The sequence below is a fragment of the Aegilops tauschii genome, chromosome 4 (genome assembly GCF_002575655.3).
Source record: "Aegilops tauschii subsp. strangulata cultivar AL8/78 chromosome 4, Aet v6.0, whole genome shotgun sequence".
NCBI classification, from domain to species: Eukaryota; Viridiplantae; Streptophyta; class Magnoliopsida; order Poales; family Poaceae; genus Aegilops; species Aegilops tauschii.
The window spans coordinates 469,170,577-469,183,924 of record NC_053038.3 but is presented as its reverse complement, the minus strand read 5'-3'; positions in this window follow the sequence as shown (position 1 = coordinate 469,183,924).

The following is a 13,348-nucleotide window of genomic DNA, read 5'->3' as shown; positions in this document are numbered from 1 at the left end:
GCTTAGAATTTCGAGGATCGCAAACCGAAATGCAATAAAATATGATATGCATGATGATCTAATGTATAACATTTTAAATTGAAAATTTGGGATGTTACATGCACCGTCTCTAGGCAATCCATCTCCATGATGACATGCGTGAGTCCACGAATTTTGGCAAAGCGAGCACCATCACGCATTGCCAAAGCTTCCGCGATAAGTGGGTCAGAAATACCCACATGTGGTTCACAAAGCTCCCAGGAATGCAGTGCTCGAGCGCGCGACACCACCCGCACCACTACAATTTTGAGCGAAGTTGATTGCCCCATCCGTCGTGATCTTAACAGTACCCGCATCCGGAGGCCTCCATCCATAGCCTGGGAGTATTTTGGTAGCACTCCGTGGCAATTCCAGCAACGCAAGCGACTCCTTAATCGAGCGCAAGGAAGTAGCAGGATCCAGGCCCTTTTGGTCATGTTTTAACATGTTGCGTGAGTGCCAAATAGTCCACATGATGGTGATAATTTTAGCTTGGTCCATCTCTGCCATCATAGGATCACATAAGATGTCTTTCGCCCAAGAGCAAGAGTGTAGTCTGGGCAGTCGTATATCAAACCAAGCATATGCTTCTTTCCAAAAACTTTTTGCATGGGGGCAGAACATCAGCGCATGTTGGAGATCCTCCTCCATAGCTAAACAAAATTTGCACCTTCTTATCTCTGCAATGTGTCGCCGGTTCAGAGTGTGTTCCTCTGGAAGAATTCCGCGCATGACTCGTCACCAGAAAACTCAAACTTTTGGGACCACATTCAGTTTTCAAAGGGCTTTCCATATCTATTTTTCATTCGGTGAGGTTTAGTTAGCCGTCCCTTCCTCGAGAGCAGATTGCTCTTTTTGAGTCACTAGAATACGGTACACCGTTTTTACAGTGCCGTTGCCTGAGGGATCAAAGGCCCAAGCATAGCAATCTTCACCGCCTCCCTGCCGTAGCGGTATATTAAGAATAGCTGCAGCATCAGGTGCGATAAAAGAATCTCGAACCAGTTGTTGATTCCATGTCCAATTATCTGTGTCAATAAGAACCGACACATATTCAACATTAGTCGCTGGTGGTCTAGACAATGGAGTCATCATTGTAGTTTCTGATCCATTTGTCCGTCCAGACTGAAATAGAACTCTGTCTCCAACCCTCTTGATCAGACTAGCATTAAGTGCCTCTCTTCCTGCTATGATTGCACGTCATGTCGCCGAAGCAGACTTGGGCACCGATGCATGTAAGAAATCAGTGTCAGGGAAGTAGCGGCCCTTCAAGACCCGAGCACACAGGGAATTAGGTTTGGTCATGAGTCTCCATCCATGTTTTCCAAGAAATGCAAGATTGAAGAGTGGCATATCGCGTAACCCCATACCTCCATTGCACTTGGGTGAAGCAAGTTCTTTCCAAGAGACCCAGTGCATACCTTTTTTGTCAAGAGAACTACTCCAGAAGTAACGGGCCATAGGTGAAGTAATGCTCTTGCACGTCTTTTTTGTCAAATGGAACGTACTCATGCTGTAGGTTGGCATTGCTTGCACAACTGACTTCAACAAAACTTCACGTCCAGCACACGCAAGTAACTTTTCAAACCATCCTTGGATTTTGGCACGAGCTCTCTCTTTAATATGATCGAAAGTGCCACTTGTAATCTGCCCTACTGCCGTGGGAAGACCGAGATATCTCTCGCTGAAAGTCTCAGCTTGAATATTCAGAGACCCCTTCAGTAAGTGACGAACTAGCTGCGGTGTGTTTGTACTGAAATAAATATCACTTCTCTCACGGTTAACATACTGCCCAGAAGCCGAAGCATATATCTGTAGAACTTCATTCAACCGCTGAGCACTTTTTTGTTTCGCACTAATGAAAATAAGACTATCATCGGCGAATAATAAGTGGCTGACCCAAGGAGATCTGTAGCTAACTCTGATTCCTCTATCAATGTAGTCACCACCATAATATTTCAGCAAAGCTGAGAACCCTTCTGCACATAGAAGAAAAAGGTAAGGTGATACAGGATCACCCTGTCGCAATCCCTTTGAAGGTGTGAAAAAGGGTAAAAGATCACCATTTACTCTCATTTATAATCTGACCGAAGTGACCACTTCATGACAAGACGAACAAACATGCTGCTGAAACCCAATTTGAGCATAACAGACTCAAGATAGTGCCACTCAACTCGATCATAGGCTTTCATCATATCAAGTTTAACAGCACAAGCATAGTTCTTTCCTTTCTTTCTTCTTTTCATAGTATGAACAGTTTCATAGGCCACTAGTATGTTGTCCGCGATCAGTCGGCCGGGGACAAACGCACTTTGTTCCTCACTAATAACCTCTTCCAATAGATCTCTCATCCTGTTCGCGATAACCTTTGATGCAATTTTATATAGCACTGGACAGAGAGCAATTGGACGGTACTGAGATATGAACTGGGAATGTCATACCTTTGGTATCAAAGTAATCGAGGTATCGTTTAGACCCGCTGGTAATTCCCCACCATTAAGAAAATCCAGGACCGCCGATGTGATATCATCCTTCAGAATATCCCAGTGGCGTTGGTAGAAACCGGCAATGAAGCCGCCGACACCCGGAGCCTTGGAAGGTGCCATTTGAAATAGCGTCGTCCGTACCTCATGCTGGTCGAAAGGTTTGTCAGCTGCTCGTTCATATCAATCGTAACCTTCGCCGACACATGTTGCAACAGTTCACTGGAATCTGAAAACCCTTGCGACTCAAAAAGCTGCTGGTAGAACGACAGCACCTCCTGTTTATCCTCCTGCTCATTGGCACATACAGAGCCGTCCGAGCGCCGCAACCCAGATATGCGGTTGATTCTCCGCTGCTGTGTTGCTTGCGCATGAAATATCCTGTGTTGCGGTCCCCTTCACGTAGCCAAGGCACTCTTGAGCGTTGCCGCATCCACACTTCCTCTTGGTACAGAGCTTCTCTAAGCTTCTTGACCACCGCCTTCTCCTCATCTGACGGTCCCCGACCGATGAAGAGGCTACGTAATTTATCAAGTTTCTTTTGTAACTGACGGACCGTTCGAGTTAGAGACCCAAACTCTTTGGCTCCCCAAGGTTCAAGTGTTTTCTGCAGATTAACTAGTGCCTGAGCAACACCTTGAAGCCCCGGGCCATGTTGATAACTTGTCCAAACATCCTTCACCAGCTGGTCATAATCCGTATGTGTCTGCCACACATTCTCATATCTGAAATACTTTTTTGATTTATGACTTGTTGGCAAATTTTCTCTCATCTCCACTACAACGAAGCAATGATCCGGCTCAGTTGCACTGATATGCCTAACACTAGTATGGACAAAGCGTTGCCGGAATTCTTCGTTAGCAAAGGCTCGATCTAACCTTGCTTTAACATTAGCATCTCCTTGTTGCCGATTATCCCAAGTGTATGGGATTCCTGTCCAACCAAGATCCTGGAAGGAAATTTCATCAGTCACTTCCCGAAAGGCACGCATTTGCCACTCCGGTCTTGCAGATTTGCTAAAGTGTTCACAAGCGAATAGTGTCTCGTTGAAATCTCCCATACAAAGCCACTCCTCATGTTGCACGGCATGACGTGTACGCAGGCGCCGCCAACTATGATGTCTATCTGTAGCTCGCGGTGCCCCGTAAAAACCCGTAAATCTCCACGCCCGAGAATTCTGTTCATTGTTTTTTACCATAACATCAATATGGCTTGAGCTAAAGTTCTTCAGCTCAACCAAAACGTCTCTGGACCAGAAAAGGCCTAGTCAACCACTTAGGCCAACACTGTCCACTGCAAAGCAACCACCCAAACCCAAACTATTCTTCATATCTTCCACTCTCCTTCCTCTAATCTTCGTCTCCATGACAAAGAGAAGAGAGGGCACTTCTTGATTCACAATACTGCGAAGCTCTCGAACTGCCTTGGGGTTCCCAAGTCCCTGGCAGTTCCAACTCAAGACAGTCATTGGGACGGGCAGGGCTGTCCAGCAGCCTCTGCCGAATTTTCAGGTGTTTGTTTTTTCTTTTTAGGATCACGTTCTGTCCCCAAATCATCCTCATCAATCATACCTTTCTCCGCAGCTAGCTTATCCAAATCAGCCTGGCTTAGGTTGCCCACATCATCTCCCAAAGTAAGCATGAGTGGTTTGTTAACAACCAGCCTGTAACTTGTTCTTGAGGACCCCCTTTCCGTTTGTGCTGCTGCATTCGCTTTTTTGTCGAGTTAACTTCTGCCTCAGAACCTCCCCCTCCGTGCGAGCTAGAGTTCTTTGATTCACGGTGACTGCTCGTTTTCGACCCTTGCTCTTTGGAGGAGTTCTCGCCAGAGGCCGGTTTCTCGTATTCTTCGGGTGCCCTGAGATTGGCGCCCCACTGCAGATTACCTCGCTCATCCCTAGAGCCCGGAGTTGGGCAGTGGAGATCCGAGTGACCCAGTCGTCTGCACGAGAAGCAAAAATATGGCAGCTGCTCATATTGAATATCATACGGATCGACCTTCTTCCTTCTTGTGGAATCTATCAAAATCCACATTCTGAGGGGCTTGTCAACTTGGATGGAGACACGAGCACGCAAGAAGCCCCCCACATGATCAAACTGCACCATTGTGGCATCCTTATCGATCCGTGCAGCTATCGACGGACCTCAAGTATCGTTCCTCATATGATAAGGAAGGTTCAAAATCCGAGCCCAGATATTGAGACGATCAAACTTGACCTCATCAGGCCGCATACACTCCTCGAATTCTGCCAAGATCACAGCGTTCTTACTGATGTGCCAAGGGGAACCGGCCCAGACCCTATCTCTATCTCGCTGATTTTCAAATTCTGCAACAAAAGGGTTGGTGCCCGGGGAGACAAAACTCAGACCTCTAGGGTTTCCCCACGTCGGCTAAAGAGCGTTTCCGGTAAAGTACTTTCCCAGCCAGCAGCCACTTCTTCGGCCCCTCTTCACGATCATCAATTATCATAGGCGTAGCTTCTTCCTCACATATATCCAACTTGCCCAAAGCTTCCTCCAAGGGAGACCGAGCTGACCTCGCCTTGTCTCCTGATCCCGTCCGGCTACCGCTGACTGCCGCAGCCGCCATCGTCCCGGGGTCACAGGTGCGCGCCGTCGAGGAGATCGATCGGCCGCCGGCAATATTCACTCGAAACCCCAACACGTTGGTCCCTGTGGCCTGCGCCTTGTCGTTTCTCTCGAGAGTTTCTACACAGCAAAAATGCTACACCTACGTAGGCTCTTACTTAATGTTACGTAATCTTCCTTTCTATAAACTAATCAGCCACGTTGATTTTCATGGGGTGGCCCTGGGTCGTTTTTACATCCAACCAAACTAGGCCACATAAGCTTTTACGTAAGTTTCGTCAGACCTTTTACGTAGATGTAGCAAAACTGTTCTACACAGATAGTAGGGAAAAGTAGTATTTGAACCCAGCTCGGTGCACCCACGCAAAAAACATAGCAAAACATTTCAAAAAATTCTGAAACTTTATGGGAATGATCATCAACAAATGTTTGGGGTACTTGATGATGTTTGTCAAGACTACGTCGGTGTTTCCCCCAAGAGGAGAGGATGATGTAGCACAACAACGATAGGTATTTCCCTAAGTAATGAAACCAAGGTATCGAACCAGTAGGAGAACCAAGCAACAAAACGTAAACAACCCTTGCACACAAATAACAGCCACTCGCAACCCGACGTGTTAAAGGGGTTGTCAATCCCTTCCGGGTAACGGCGCGAGAAATGGCTAGTTGACGGGATAAAATTGTAATAGATTGAAATAATAGATCGCAAATAAAATAAAGTGCAGCAAAGTATTTTTGTATTTTTTGGTTTAATAGATCTGAATAGAAACGCAAAGGAAAAGTAGATCGCAAGGCAAATATATGAGAAGGAAGACCCAGGCGCCGTAGGTTTCAATAGTGGCTACTCTCGAGAAAAATAGCAAACGGTGGGTAAACAAATTACTGTTGGGTAATTGATAGAACTTCAAATAATTATGACGATATCCAGGCAATGATCATTACATAGGCATCACATCCAAGATTAGTAGACCGACTCCTACCTGCATCTACTACTATTACTCCACACATCGACCGCTATCCAGCATGCATCTAGTGTATTAAGTTCACGGAAAAACAGAGTAATGCAATAAGAACGATGACATGATGTAGACAAGATCCGTTTATCTATATGGCGGTAGATATAGATCTCGTCTTTTTATCCTTAGTAGCAACGATACATACATGTCGGTTCCCTTTCTGTCACTGGGATCAAGCACCGTAAGATCGAACCCACTACCGGGCAACTCTTCCCATTGCAAGATAAATAGATCAAGTTGGCCAAACAAAACCCAAATATCAGAGAAGAAATACGAGGCTATAAGAGATCATGCATATAAGAGATCAAAGAAACTCAAATAACTTTCATGGATATAAGAAGATATAACTGATCATAAACTCGAAGTTCATCAGATCCCAACAAACACACCGCAAAAAGAGTTACATCATATGGATCTCCAAGAGACCATTGTATTGAGAATTCAGTGAGAGAGAGAAAGCCATCTAGCTACTAACTACGGACCCGAAGGTCTACAAAGAACTACTCACGCGTCATCGGAGAGGCACCAATGGAAGTGGTGAACCCCTCCGTGATGGTGTCTAGATTGGATCTGGTGGTTCTGGACTCTGCGGCGGCTGGATGAATATTTTGTCGACTCCCCTAGGGTTTGTGGATTTTTGGGGTATTTATAGAGCAAAGACGCGGTCCGGGGGGGCACCCGAGGTGGGCACACCTGGGCCTCCTGGCGCGCCCTGGTGGGTTGTGCCCCCCTCGGGGCACCCCCCAAGTGCAACCAGGGCCCATTGCCTTCCTTTTGGCCCATAAAACATCATCGTGGAGTTTCGTGGCATTTGGACTTCGTTTGATATTGATTTCCTGCGATGTAAAAGACATGGAAAAAACAGCAACTGGCACTTGGCAATATGTCAATAGGTTAGTCCCAAAAATGATATAAAATGATTATAAAACATCCAAGATTGATAATAAAATAGCATGGAACAATAATAAATTATAGATACGTTGGAGACGTATCGGCATCCCCAAGCTTAACTCCTACTCGTCCTCGAGTAGGTAAGTGATAAAAACAGAATTTTTTATGTGGAGTGTTGTTCATCAAGTCATATCATATTCTTTTCTTTATGGCATGGACATTTGGACTTTTATGTGATTCAAAGCAATAGTCTAGTTTTGACATAATAATTTAGATACTCAAGCATATCAACAAGCAACCATGTCTTTCAAAATATCAATGCTAAAACAAGTTATCCCTAGCCCATCATGCTCAAACATTGATCCATTCATGAAACACACTCGAATATTAGCTACACCCAATACTTAAGCACGCTCATATTGCCTCTTAGTTGGTGCTTTTGTAAGAGAAGATGGAGACTCAAAATAAAAATTGCATAAAGTAAAAGAAAGTCCCTTCGCAGAGGAAAGTAGGGATTTGTAGAGGTGCCAGAGCTCAAAGCGAAAAATTTGAGATAAACACATTTTGGGAGGTGTATCCATCCCACCAACGAAAATGACGTAGAGCTACGAACACTTTCCATGCTAGATATGCCATAGGCGGTTCCCAAACAGAAAATAAAGTTTTTTCCTTTTTCCACCATACTTTCACTTTCCATGGCTAGCCGTATCCACGGGTGCCTTCCATACCAACACTTTCCAAGGAATTTATTATTTGTCAACACAAAGTAAATTCATTTTTGCATTTCGAGACTGGGCATCCCTAAAACCTTTGCCTTACTCTCGTGCAATGACAAGTGAATAAACACTCATCGTGAGAATAGCACATCCATCATGGAAAATATTAGCCACCCGTTACCGTTTCGTGAGCGAAACAAATACAAACAAGAGAAGTTTATTTTGAAAATTAGAGATGGCACATACAAATTTGCTTAGAACGGCAAAATAATACCACATATTGGTAGATATAGTGGACTCATGTGGCAAAACTGGTTTAAAGGATTTTGGATGCACAAGTAGAGATCATACTTGGTGCAAAATGAAGGCTAGCAAAAGATTGAGAAGCAACCAACCAAGAAACGAATAATTTCGTAAAGCAAGCATTAAGCATAAGTAACACCGAATAATGCACCACAACTAGGATATAATTTTCATTGCATGATTATTGACTTTCGTGCATGCATAGGGAATCACAAATCTTAACACCAATATTCTTACTAGAGCACAATTACTTATCAACATAACACACATATCGCATCATCATATCTCAAAGCTATTACTAAGAATCAAGTTTATTTTGTCCAATGATCTTCATGACATTTTTTCTTTATCCTTCTTGGATATCTATCACTTTGGGACTAATTTTCATGTGTTGCTTTTCATAAGCTCAAACAAATATAAGTGAAGATCATGAGCATAACAAATTTTCTTTCTCTCAAAATAATTTAAGTGAAGCAAGAGAGAATATCTTCAAAATTTTACTAACTCTCAAATAAATCTAAGTGAAGCAAGAGAGCATTTTTCAAAAATCACAAAGCACACCGTGCCCAAAAAGATATAAGTGAAGCACTAGAGTAAGTCCTAGCTCATACAAGATTTAAGTGAAGCATAGAGAGCAATTCTAACAAGTCATGAAATAATTTTGGCTCTCTCAAATAGGTGTGTCCAGCAAGGATTGATGACTTAAAGCACAAAATAAAACAAGCAAAGACACATATCATACAAGACGCTCCAAGAAAAACACATATCATGTGACGAATAAAAATATAGCTTCGAGTAAAATACCGATGGTCGTTAGAAGAAAGAGGGGATGCCACTCGGGGGCATCCCCAAGCTTAGTTGGTTGCTCATTCTTGGATAATATCTTGGGATGTCGGGGCATCCCCATGCTTAGGATCCTACGTCCTTCCTTCATCCATCATAAGATAACCCAAAACTTGAAAACTTCAATCACACAAAACTCAGCAAAACCTTCGTGAGATCCGTTAGTATAAGAAAGCAAACCCCTACTATAAGTGATGAATCAAACCAATTCTTATTTTTTTTTTGTATTATATATACTGTATTACAACTTTTCTACGGCAAAAACTCATCAAAGAAAACCATAGAGCCATCAAAATAAGCACACAACACAAAGAAAATAGAATCTGTCAAAACAGAATAGTCTGTAGTAATCTGACTTTGGCGAATACTTTTGTAACTCAACAAATTTTACCAAAATAGGAATGCCTGGGTAATTGGTATATTAATCTTCTGCAAAAAGAATTGGCATTTTATCACGTTCTGGTGATTTTTAACAATTATTTTCGTGAGCACAAAGTTTCTGTCTTTTTCAGCAAGATTAAACAACTATCAACCAAAAAGATCCTATAGGCTTTACTTGGCACAAACACTAATTAAAACATAAAAAGCACTATCATACCAGTAGCATAATTATGTAAACACACAAGAACAGAAAGCAAAAAGCAAAAATAAATTTTATTCATTGGGTGGTCTCCCAACAAGCGCTATAGTTTTACGCCCTTAGCTAGGCATAAGATTTCAACGATGCTCACACGAAAGATAATAATTGAAACACAAAGAGAGCATCATGAAACATGTGACAAACACATTTAAGTCTAACATACTTCCTATGCATAGGAATTTTATGGGAAAACAAATTGTCAAGACAACAAATATCTAGCATATGCAAAGGAGAGGAATAAAACATTGACGATCTGAACATAACGAGAGGCAATTTAGTAACATGAAAATTTCAACAACCATATTTTCCTCTCTCATAATAATTACATGTAGGATCATAATCAAATTCAATAATATAACTATCATATAAAATTTTCTCTTTATGATCCACATGCATGCAAAGTTGACACTCTTCCAAAATAGTGGGATTATCATCAAATAAAGTCATGACCTCTCCAAACCCACTTTCATAAAAAAAATCATAAGATTGAACACTCTCCAAATATGTGGGATTATTTTTAGCTAAAGTTGACACTCTTCCAAACCCACTTTCAATATTATCGCAAACATATTCATCATGAGGCTTAAATAAATTTTTCAAGATCACAAGAAGCATTATCACCCCAATCATGATCATTGCAATAAGTAGCAGACATGACAAAACAATCATCCCCAAGCTTGGGGTTTTGCATATTATTAGCACAATTGACATTAATAGAATTTATAGTAAAATCATTGCAATCATGCTTTTCATTCAAGGAGCTATCATGAATCACTTCATAAATTTCTTCATCACAATTCTCAGATTCATGAATCTCAAGCAAAACTTCATAAAGATAATCTAGTGCACTCAACTCACTGGCAATTGGTTCATCATATTTGGAGCTCTTAAAAAGATTAGCAAGTGGATGAGGATCCATATCAATAGATTATTAGCAAGCAAAGATGCAAGCAAATATAAGGCACATGGCAACACAAGCAAACATGAGATCTAACGACAAAACGGCGAACCAAAAAAGGCGAATAAAACGGATAATTTTTGTGAAGTGGGGGAGAGGAACACGAGAGGCAAATGGAAAATAATGTAAATTGCGAGGAGATGAGATTTGTGATTAGGAACCTGATTATGTTGAAGATCTTCCCCGGCAACGGCGCCAGAAATGGTGCGTGGCCGGGAGACTATCTTGACTTGATCCTCCCCGGCAACGGCGCTAGAAGTTCCCTTGATGATGTTTGCCAAGACTACGTCGGTGTTTCCCCCAAGAGGAGAGGATGATGTAGCACAGCAACGGTAGGTATTTCCCTCAATAATGAAACCAAGGTATCGAACCAGTAGGAGAACCAAGCAACAAAACGTAAACAACCCTTGCACACAAATAACAGCCACTCGCAACCCGATGTGTTAAAGGGGTTGTCAATCCCTTCCGGGTAACGGCGCGAGAAACGGCTAGTTGACGGGATAAAATTGTAATAGATTGAAATAATAGATCGCAAATAAAATAAAGTGCAGCAAAGTATTTTTGTATTTTTTTAATAGATCTGAATAGAAACGCAAAGGAAAAGTAGATCGCAAGGCAAATATATGAGAAAGAAGACCCGGGGCCGTAGGTTTCAGTAGTGGCTTCTCTCGAGAAAAATAGCAAACAATGGGTAAACAAATTACTGTTGGGCAATTGATAAAACTTCAAATAATTATGACGATATCCAGGCAATGATCATTACATAGGCATCACGTCCAAGATTAGTAGACCGACTCCTGCCTGCATCTACTACTATTACTCCACACATCGACCGCTATCCAGCATGCATCTAGTGTATTAAGTTCATGGAAAAAACAGAGTAATGCAATAAGAACGATGACATGATGTAGACAAGATCCGTTTATCTATATGGCGGTAGATATAGATCTCGTCTTTTTATCCTTAGTAGCAACGATACATACGTGCCGGTTCCCTTTCTGTCACTGGGATCAAGCACCGTAAGATCGAACCCACTACCGGGCACCTCTTCCCATTGCAAGATAAATAGATCAAGTTGGCCAAACAAACCCAAATATCAGAGAAGAAATACGAGGCTATAAGAGATCATGCATATAAGAGATCAAAGAAACTCAAATAACTTTCATGGATATAAGAAGATATAACAGATCATAAACTCGAAGTTCATCAGATCCCAACAAACACACCGCAAAAAGAGTTACATCATATGGATCTCCAAGAGACCATTGTATTGAGAATTCAGCGAGATAGAGAAAGCCATCTAGCTACTAACTACGGACCAGAAGGTCTACAAAGAACTACTCACGCGTCATCGGAGAGGCACCAATGGAAGTGGTGAACCCCTCCGTGATGGTGTCTAGATTGGATCTGGTGGTTCTGGACTCTGCGGCGGCTGGATGAATATTTCGTCGACTCCCCTAGGGTTTGTGGATTTTTGGGGTATTTATAGAGCAAAGAGGCGGTCCGGGGGCACCCGAGGTGGGCACAACCCACCAGGGCGCTCCTGGGCCTCCTGGCGCGCCCTGGTGGGTTCTGCCCCCCTCGGGGCACCCCCCAGGTGCAACCAAGGCCCATTGCCTTCCTTCTGGCCCATAAAAAATCATCGTGGAGTTTCGTGACATTTGGACTTCGTTTGATATTGATTTCCTGCGATGTAAAAAACATGGAAAAATAGCAACTGGCACTTGGCACTATGTCAATAGGTTAGTCCCAAAAAATAATATAAAATGGTTATAAAACATTCAAGATTTATAATAAAACAGTATGGAACAATAAAAAATTATAGATACGTTGGAGACGTATCAGTACTTGCAAAGTTTTGTGGTCAAATAACATTCGAGGAGCGCTATACAAAAAAGACAAAATTACGAAATACGCTCAAACAGTGCACTTACATTTTGACTAATTTGCAGTGATTTTGTCTTTTTTGTACAAAGCTCCTCGAATGTTATTTGACCATCAAACTTTGCAAGTGCCCATAACATTTTTTGATAATCATTCCCACAAAGTTTCAATTTTTTTTGAAATGTTTTGCTATGTTTTCTTACATGGATGCACCGTGGGTACACCGAGCTGGGGTGTAGAAAAACCACTCTCCAGATAGTAGTATGTATCCAGCTGACCTAAAATAGAGCCCCGTGCGCAACCACAACCATATAGCAAGTCGATACATAAAAGAAAGGTTGGACAGGGCAATAGGGAATCGTAGCTGGTGCAATCGATTCCCAAACTACAGAGTCATAAATGAGGATCCGAGACATTCAGATCACCGTCATGTAACTATATTGATGGAGAGCACAAATCATAGACACAATACAGGAGGGTATGCCAAAGCTTTTAGATTTGAAGCCAAATGGTTCCAAGAGGAGGATTGCGAGGCAGTGGTGAACAATGCATGGGCTATTGCTGCGGCGTGGGGAGTAAATAAAGCAGCCGACAGGTTGCATGCAGTAGCTTGTGACCTAAGAGAGTGGGACACAAACATCTTAGGCGATATAGAAAAGAGCATAAAACAACTCAAAAGAGAATTAGAGGAAGTAAGGAGGAAAGAGATCAGCCCGGTTAATTTTTCAAGAGAATTTTTTTTGAAGGAAAAGCTGGACAGATTAGAGCATCAAAGGGATATTTTTTGGAAGCAACGAGCTCATGTCAAATGGCTTGAATCAGGAGATAAGAATACTGCTTTCTTCCATGCTTTTGCATCAACTAGCAAAAGAGCCTGTGCGTTGCAACGGGAGGACAAAATTTTCGTAAGCGCCAAGCAATCCATTCGTGTTGCCACTTCTGTACGGCACCATCATTGACGATGGTCATGTGGTCCAACTATTCACATCTTTCAATTCCAAGCCGATG